The following is a 10236-nucleotide window of genomic DNA, read 5'->3' as shown; positions in this document are numbered from 1 at the left end:
GAAAAGGGACATACATATCTATGCCTTAGGCGTAAGTTTCCTTGTCCCTTTTCAATGCATTGTACGGTTACTACTCTTAATATCTTGACTGTGTTAAATTAAAGTTTGCATTTTTCTTATAAGTAAGAATTATGTGAGTTAGTTTGAGGGTGAAATTCAATATTTCAGTATTCGATTTTTCGTAATGGTACACGGGAAGTTTTCGGTTCTTAAATGCAATCTTTAAGTTTATTGTTAAATACTATTAACTGAATTGGTGAATTACTAATGCTGCTACAAACGCATTGGAACATCCAATATCCCTTTCTGGATGCACTGACAATAACTCCTATCCAATCATCACTAAATAAAATCTGATTTGATGTTCTCCTTAGAAATCTTACAGGCAGTTATTTTTTTTTTTTTAGCTTATATACCATCTTAATCCATAATAAAGCCATCTGTACAATCTATTCTAGATGAGAGCAACCCAATAGCTATTTTCCAAGGTGGGCAAATCCTAAAAAAGAAGAGACAATTCACTCTGAGAGGTTCTTTTACATATTAAAATTACCAAGCATTTATCGCCGTTCAAGAATGAGCTCCGTAACTTTATGAAACGGAAGAATCTTCCGTAAAATTGGAAGCCGAAGGATATTGAATTTTAGAATTCAAGGATCTTCAACTTACAAGTAGGGGTTGTATAAGTACAATAGAAAAAGTGCAGTAAATTGCTTCAAAGTAATCTTGTACTTTCAAAAACAAAGTAACAAGGAAAAAGAGAGAACTTACTAGTGAAAAATGTTATAAATCTAAAACTTTTCGCTCTTTTTACTTATTCAATATTTCTCATGAAAGACCTAATAGTCTCTCCAGAAATTACATTTCCTTGCTAGTATAGATAAAATATAACGTGACTGAATTATGAAAAGACGTCACAAAGATTATATCACATTTTTTAACACAGAAGTGGAGGACAATATACGTTATAGACAAACCAATGGAATTAAAGAACATTTTTGTCACAGAGTTATAGGACAGTATTCTCTCTATCGCTCTGTATAGGACGTCATATATATAAACTAATGAAATTAAAGAACATTTTTCGCCACGGAGCTATAGACAGTAATGTCTCTGTTTCTCTTTGAAAGTACTGTTTAACACAGAGGTGACGAAAACAATAAGAATTCCAAATAGGAATAGGTCCTCTTATTAGACAGTGAAACGAAAAAATAAAACAAACACTCTAAATATTTAGATGACACAGTTGGTCATCATCATCAGTAGAGTTTGATAGAGAAACTCTACTGATGATGATGACCTATCCCTATTTGGAATTCTTATTGTTTTCGTCATAGAAAAGGCACTGTGGTCATGGAGAAAAATAGTAAGACAGAGGTGGACAGCATACGTCATAGATATAAATCAATGAAACTAACTTTTCGCCTCGGAGCAACAGGAAAGTAAATCCTCAGCTTGTTTTAAATATTCTGATCCAAAAAACAAAAATTTAACTAGCTCATAGAAGTTTCTATTCAACCTTTAATTTTTGTTTCGATTTGCTCTAATTAGCATAAAAAATACTAATTTCAGTACTTATTTACTATAGCGCCTATGATACGTTCTTCATACATTGACAAATAAGTAGAAAAACAGGGAATTTTTTTTTTTATACAAGACAGTGGAACGCAACATTAAATGAATATTTCGACCCTATATCCAAGGGCCGTCCTCAGCAAAACAGACGAAGAGAATAAAAACACTATAAAAGAAACTTACATTAAAATTCAATCATTAAAACTGTTTAAAAAAAGTTTTAAAACAGCCCTAATATCATTACTTCAAGGAAGTTGAGGTGAGGTCTTCGTCGCTATTTGCGTCATACATTGACGCAGTGTAGAAATGGTTTCTTCGTTAGTTTCTTTCAGCTTAGCTTGAGACATAACAAAGAGAAGTAACAGAAGAGATGGGAAATAAATAATTTGGGCTATATATTTGAACTTTAGGAAAGGGGTGGGGGTAAAGTATTTGGACAGTTTGAAGTAGAAAACAATTCTTACTTCGTAATATGCAGAATAATTGTACCTAAAACATTTTTCATGCAGGCTCGCTATACTTTACCCCCATCCCCCCTAATATGCAAATATATAGCCCACATCTTTTTCTATCTTTGGACCTGGTAATACTAAGGACCTGTCTCCTCTTTACCCATAAATATTCCAGTCCCACAACCTAGGATGGTTTGTCAGACTTGACCAGAAAATCCCTGGGTAAGGTTGAACCTTGAAACATCAACATTGACTTCCAGGGAATAATCAATTGATATTAAGAATACTATTTATACCCTGGCAAAAACCTATACAGAGCGTTAATCTAAACTTTTTGAACACACTTTACCAAGGTCATTAAGTCCAATGTCCTTACGAATTATAATAACTTCTATTCTTTTTGTAACAAATATGAATAGAAATTAAAGGCAAGTTTCGGAAACTAGACTGAAGGTTTAACAGCCCGATGACTTCAGAGATTTAATTACAATTACTGCTTCCAACAGCTATCCCCGTATATAATTTTTACAAAATTGTTGGAGAGAAGGAAATGATGTATAATTCTCACCTGAAAAGTTAATTAAAAATTAATCAAGCTTCTTTGCTTTCAGCTAAGAATTCAATTTCAGCTAAAAATGTTTTGGTTTGAATTTTCGTGAAGGCAACATCCGATCAGAAAATAAGGCCAAAAAAGGTAAAAAGGCTAAAACTTCTGAAAAGCCCGAAACTTCTGGGCTCATGTTAAATGAGCCAACTGCATAAGATAAAAAGGGAAAGCTTAAACCTAATCACGAAAAAACTGAGGAACAATAAGTAAAACCCCCTCTGAAAAAAAATCCTGGGTACGGCCTTGCTGAGCACTAAAATTCTACACAATTTTCTATTCTTATACCACGGTGGAAAATGAAGTAAAAATCTAAAATACCAAACACACACTGATGGGAGATCTCGAATATCTTATTTGCGGAAAAAAAAAAAAAAACACATAAAGATAAGTGAACGTCGTTGCAGGAAATTGAGCACAATTTTGCTAGTGCTTTACGGCTATATAAACCCTTTTAGCAACGATTTTTTAACTCACCATCTTCAGCTCAAACTTAGCACCGGAAATTGTACGCGAACGAACCAATCATGATTTACTTGCAATCAAGATTCCAAACCTTTTAATTGATTCAACAAAAGGTATAGAAAGGTTTTGGCAACTAAGTGGTTACCTAGAAGAAGCATTAACATTAAAAACGGAGAAACTCCCACTTATCAACGTTGAGAGAAACTGCAATAGAGGCAAAAGAAGAGACAACACAATTAAAATCTACGTAAGCGGATTTCATACCGCGTAAGCGGTATGCAATATTAGAATTTTCTATAAAGCAAGTAGCTGGAAGACTATTCAATGCATTAGATACATGCTGTTTAAAAATAGAGGGACATTAAACCCCATCTTGTTCAACGCCATGTGTTGAGCGAATTAGAGAATTTCCATTAAGATCGTCACTGGTCTTAGGCTGGAAAAATGAATTCCCATGCCAATATTCTAATAGATAAATTATTAAAAATTTATACCATTTGAAACCACAGAATAAACAGTTTGGGCATGCAGAACAGAGTCAAAACCTTTTGACATATGAAGAGACGTACATACAGGCCATTACCCATTTTCATACCTTGGACCAGAGGAGAAACCAGAACCTTGTGGGTGTGTTGAGAACCGAAACCCTTCTGAACCCCAAACTTTTTTGTCCCACATTCAACATTATATTTTACAAAAGGCAGCAAAAGATATTAAAGCACTTTGGAAAGATTACAAGAAACGGTTATAGGACAATATGAAGAACAAGAAAACGGGTCCTTTCCCCGTGTTAAAATACAGCTGACAATGCCACATAGGAAGCTATCCGGGACCACCGAGTAACAAAGTGACATTTAAAAACCACAACTGCAAATGGAACAACAACGGACTACAATCAACACGAAAATTATTGTTACTAATCCCATTTAAATCAATGGATTTTGATCTCAATTGAAGAATGGCATTATACACAGCGTCAGCAGAAATAGGTATAATTTACCACTGGGAAAGACTGTGGGCTAACATTTGATAATACCTATTCGAAATGATAATGAGCATTTTTATTCAGACGCGTAAAAATAGAAGAAAAATAGAAAATAGAAGTGAGAAACCCGTATAGACTCACTAATCAAATCAACCGAATTATTGCCGGACATCTTATCTAAATTTAAAAAATTTATAACATTTTCCAATTATGTTTACCGCGAAGACAATCCAAACCCTTATAGCGCACCGCACGTAAATGTTTCTTATACACACGCTTAGTTTTATTTTTAATATCACACACCTGGTTTGGCCATAACAATCCGACCTAATTCTGGGCCAAAACTTGGCACACTTATAACCGACTTAACTCCGAATCAATGCGCCAAATACGCTGATGGGTTTCGATTTTCACACTTTCTTGAGGTACAAATAAAAGCGCTGAATTTTACATAACGGAATGAATATTATGCTCAAACTTAGCGTTCGAACTGAAAACTCCTAACTGGATCAAATAATACAGCACGCGAATAAGACTCAATGATATGGCGAGAAACGAAATATATAAGGAAATATTCGCTTCGAATAACGCTGAAACCATTTAATGTTTTATTTTCTCGGGAGTGCCAAACTTTTATATGCAATTAATACACGTAATGAAATTGACAAGATATCAGCATCATTCTGATCAATATGCACATAAACAGAGGAAATTTCAAGATGTGAAGAGCAAAGAGGTGAAGATGTGAAGAGCAAAGATGCAAAGAGCAAAGAAATTTCAAAGATGTGAAAATCAGAAACACTACTGAATTGTGGATATATATATTCCCGGATATATATATCCGGATATATTGGATATATATACATATATATATATATATATATATATATATATAGTATATTCACCGTTTTTTATATCACCAACAATGAAATAATTCAGGGACTTAGAAATCAGATTCATTAGCGAGCCAAAAATTGAGCTGGCTTTAGCAAAACTATTAGGTGACTGCACTCTATTTGAGTTGTATGGAAGATAAGAGTAATAATGACACTGTCTATAAGTCTTATAACCTGAAAATGATCATCATAGTGAATGCACTTCGGCTGTAGTCCAATTAGCCTATTATTTACAAAAACCAACTATCTGAAAACCGACTACGCTGAACAAAACGGCTATCTCAAAATTTTGATTACATGTGCTTGAAGGAATGATGGGTGTGAGGGGGGGGCTAGTTACCCTCCAATCACTTTCGACTATTTAAAAGGGCACTAGTCACTCCAATTTCTAATCGAATGAGCCCTTTTCGAAGTTTCTACGAAAACTCCTTCGATACGAAGTGCTCTGGTATGAAAAAAGAAGAAAAACAAATAATACATTGTGCCAACATCGTTCTTTACTTAGGCAGCGTGATTGCGCTGCCTATGAAACATGCAAGTCTGACGGAAGGACGACCAAAAGTTGATCGAGCGTTAGTATAAACAAAAATTATGCAAACTTCGCTGTAAGAAATTAACAATGGTAGCGGTAAGAAGTTGTTCTTGAAGGCAAATCACATCATATTACTAATTTTTTCATCGAATGGGAGGCCTTGATTTTTTGTCCTGTTTATATTCAGCGAAACGATAGAGAATGGTATATTCATCATTTCTTGCTGGACAAGACACTCTGCAAAACACGGCATTTAAGGCTTAAAGAGACATGAAAATTACAGCAATTTGCACAATTAGCAGATGAACGACATAGGGGATACTTTGATTGAGATGTGTGCCCCCCCCCCCCAAAAAAATGGCACATTTTGGATTAGAGCTGGTTCAAGCTGATTTCATTTGATTGAGAGACTTACAGTTGAACCAGCAACGAGCGGTCTCAGCTAATTCAGCAACTCGAATAAATTTATAGCCCAATTGAAGCCCCTTCCTTGAATATGCTAGCTTTTGCACTCAGACTATCATACTCGATCTTCACTGCTCTAGGAAATCCAACTATAGCTACATTGTGTACATCGGGATCAGTGAGGATTTCCAAAGTATTCTAGTCAAGAGAAATTGCTTTTCAACCGCAAACAATTTCTTTGCGACAACTTATACCTGAGACTTTGATAAAGTTTTTAAAATGGACGAAACTGGCACGTAACACTGTACTGGCACGTAACATACCTATTGCTTGTCCACGGTGGTAAACGCAACAAAAGATTTGCAAACTTGTAGTACAGTGAACTTAATTTTAGTTTTTCTGTAGCGGTAAAAATGTGCCAAAATGGGCTAAGGTACAGATAGTGAGGCAAAACCATAGCATTGTACACCTGGACCAACAGACGACGATCAAACTTCCCCTTATTTGCCACTATACAGCTATACATAAAAGAAGACCGCTTCTAAAAATAAGAAAGCAGTAACCGCCGCGTCTATAGTATTGACCGTCCAATAGGGAGGGCCAGATATAGAATATCATCCGCAAGCTCAACAATAGAATCGCAAAGTGTGACACTCCGACGAGCATCTGATTTCGAGTTAAAAAACAGCACTTCATACTTTTCAGCCTTAAACCGGAGTCCAATATGGGCATACTCTTGTTGCAACTTGATAAAATTAGTTTCTAGTCTATGCAGAGACCGGCTCAGGTTCAGCGCATCATCTGCATAATCAATCAAAGACAAATACTACGCAGAATATAAGTATAAAGGGACTTTGATTGTGGCCTTACAATACTGTTATTAAATGCTGTTGGTGACGAAATATCATCTTGTCTTACCCCCTTCTTTACTGGGAGAAGGGGATTTCCACGCGGAGAAACAGCCAAATTATATAAAATACTATTATATTCTTTTGCTAGTAGAGGAGGCCTACGTTCCACTTTTAGATTTTCACACATGTCAGCCATCGGGGCTAGGATGCAGGGGTCAACACTGGCCAGACCCAAATGAAATATAATCTGAAAAGTGAAAAGTGAATCAAATAGACGTTTTACATTATGGGCAGCTAAAGCAATTCTCTCATCGTGTTTTTCTGCATCAACTAACACAGATACCAAAGCAAAAAGGGCATGGCCACACCCAAGGCGAGACAGAAAACCAAACTGGTGGGCCTGAATTGTATATTTAGTTCTCAACTCATTAATTATCAGTTTCTCAAAAATTTTACAAAATAAAGTTGGAACTGTTATTGGGTGAAAAGACGAACACTCGGAAGGAGGTTTATTCTTTTTAGGGATATGAGTCAAACGTCCAATTGAAAAACAATCAGGAACAAATCCCAGATTAAATATCATTTGGTAAAGGAAGACTAAATATTCCATAAATAGTTCACCACGCAACGACAACTGCTGTGCAGAAATTCCATCAAATCCTCTAGACTTTTTTTTCTTCAGTTTACCAATTGCAAAAATAATCAGGCTCTTTGTAATAATCAGTCCCAGTCTCGAAGCATGCTCAAAAATCTCGGAGTTTCATTTTATAACTATTTTGCAGACGTGGATCTAGAGCAGAAAATTCTTTTTTATGATGCTCAACAGATCAGGAAAGTGGTATACAAGACGGTATTTGACCAGGCATATCTTTTACAAGACTGGACCACAACTTAGTTGGCCGATACCAAACTTCTTCCGAAAATGACGAAATAATTGAACTCCAATGTAGAGAAAGCTGCTTTGCAATCTGGTGTTTCAGATGAATATTTAGTTTTCACAGCCACCCATCGCGCGGTTTATCCGCTTCAATCCAAACTGAAAGCCAAAACTTAGCAGAAAAGCAAGCATTTCGTAAATTATAATTAGTTTACCTACCGGGCTCTTCAGTTCCTACTTTTACTCGTCTAATAGGTATGGCCGATTGTTTTGCAAGAGCTAGGGCATGAGTAAGTTTGCTAAAATAAATGTTCAGCCTAACTCGAGAATCACGCATATTCCTTCTTGAACTCTGCATCAAGAAATCAAACGGTATACATATTTCCGCGAGAATATCATTGCATGCATTCTGGAAAAGATCTGGAGACTCCCTGTCCCGATCATTAGCATAAAATAAAGATTGCTTTTTTGGAAGCCGGTTAAAAGAAGGGCCACAATCACTGATCAGAGCACTAAAAGACAAAGGAAAGTGATCTGACGTAAAATTGGAATCCCTAACAACAACTTCCGCGATGGTTACTGATGACGTATGACAAACATGGTCTAAGTTAGAGGTACTACCCGAATTATGGACGTAAGTAAAACTCTCATTCTTCGGTGCAACTACATAACCATCATTGCACAGACTGAAAATAATACTTGGATGATCATAATCCCCAGAAGAATTAAGTGGGTCGTTTAGGTCAAAATTGAAGTCACCAGTCGCGATACAACATAAACCCTGCTCTTTTATTTTTAGCAAGCATTTAGAAAAAAACAAGCGGCACTAAAGGCAAAAACTCTCTCAGATCAGTCGTCACGGCAGTTCGTCAGCAGATAAATGTTTAGCACAACAAAATTCTTGATTCTAATTGCCCAAAAGCCACTTGCTGAATCAAAAATAGACGAAGGAAAACATGACTTCACAAAGGTTGCTGGACCACCACAAAGCCGGCCACAAGACTGAGAGCGTCGTGCAGCGACCAAGAACACTTTATGATTGGTTGGTAGTTCCAAAAGACTCAGGTTCAAAGTAATTCCAAAGTGGTCCTGAATACACATTATGTCACATTTAGATAAAAAGTCCTTTAAAAACACAGACCGATCTAGCAAATTGCCATTTAAATTCCATGAGACAGTTGCATAAGAGATGGAGGATACATGGTTCATTTCTTCATTGTACCTTGAGTGGGCGGGTTTTAGACACATTTTGATAGGGGTTTAGCCTTGTTTATCGCCTTATTAGCCGGACACCTTACACTGTAGTATATATGGCCTATCTTTTTTGCACAAAATATAGAACATATTTTTTGTGCACCTACTATTCTTCGTCGAAGTGTGGTCTGAAGCACCGCAATGACCAAAAATAGGCGTCAGTACACAGTTGGCCGCTTATGAACAACTCCATGGCAGGAAAAACACCTTTTTGGGAGAACTTTGAACTCTTACGCAGGCAGCTTCTCATAGCCAACCCGAACTGATACCGCAAGAAAATCTTTTAAGTTCCTTCCTGGTCCCAAAATACAGCTTAAACACTTTGGAACACTCAAAGTTACTGATTTCTATTCCCCTAGATGCATTTGAAACAAGGGATTCTACATCAGTATGAATCATGTTTGGTGGAACCTGCTTAGGACGGCAATAATAAACAGTTTCTTTTTGAGCATGTCAGCAACCTCAGGCTTACTAGCTTACATTTTCTCAACAATTTGCTCAGCAGATTATTTAGATTTGACTTACAGATTCCAGTGCTTTTTCAACTTTCTTAGCTGATTTATATCCGCTGAGTCGGGACAAATGCTGTCCAAAAACTGCTTACGAGCATTGGGGTTATCCAGAGATTTTGGCATTTTGAGAACAACGGCATAAGGTGGCTGGGGATTGACAGCTACTGGATTAGCAAGGCATGGGGCTCTACTCATCGAAGGACAGCAGAGGCCCCGCGCTTTAGCTGTAGACACAAAGTTCTTGAATTCCAGGCATAAATCGTATATCTTTTGGGTTAGCGTAGCGCTTGCCTCACCAGCAATTGTAGGGACTTCATCTGGTTTATATATAAAGAACCTTGGTAGGGCAAGTGAATTCTTATCACAATAGCCAAGAAGTTTCAAAATATCTGCAAAAGTGTCGGAGACTTTTTTCTCTCGGTTTCCCGAGTAGCATACCTTGCCATAGACCAAATAATTTTTTTCGCTTCGTTTACCATATCTTCTGCGAAAACTTCGCAACCAGTTTTAATGATATCGGTGTTGACATTTCCTTTTGATTTTGACCTTACGGCAAAATTCAGCGCAACATTCTGTGTCAGTCTAGAAGCATCCTGGGATGAACTCCAATAAACAAGGGACGCATCAGCCCCCGTTCCACCTGATCCCCGCAGTTTAAGGGAGACTCTCCCGGCAGGTACAACAACACTTGCGACGGGGTACTGCCCTTCTTCTGCTTTTCAATTAGGGTTACGTAAAAAAAGGCTTGGTACACTTAAATTGAAACCGGCACAAATCTATTTTTATAAAATATAAATAAATGTCCAGAAACTAGGTCAGTAGATTACA

This window comes from Artemia sp. Qi Xiang Cuo, chromosome 21, assembly GCF_049724085.1.
Source record: "Artemia sp. Qi Xiang Cuo chromosome 21, ASM4972408v1, whole genome shotgun sequence".
NCBI lineage: Eukaryota > Metazoa > Arthropoda > Branchiopoda > Anostraca > Artemiidae > Artemia > Artemia sp. Qi Xiang Cuo.
Note: the sequence above shows the minus strand (reverse complement) of the source record.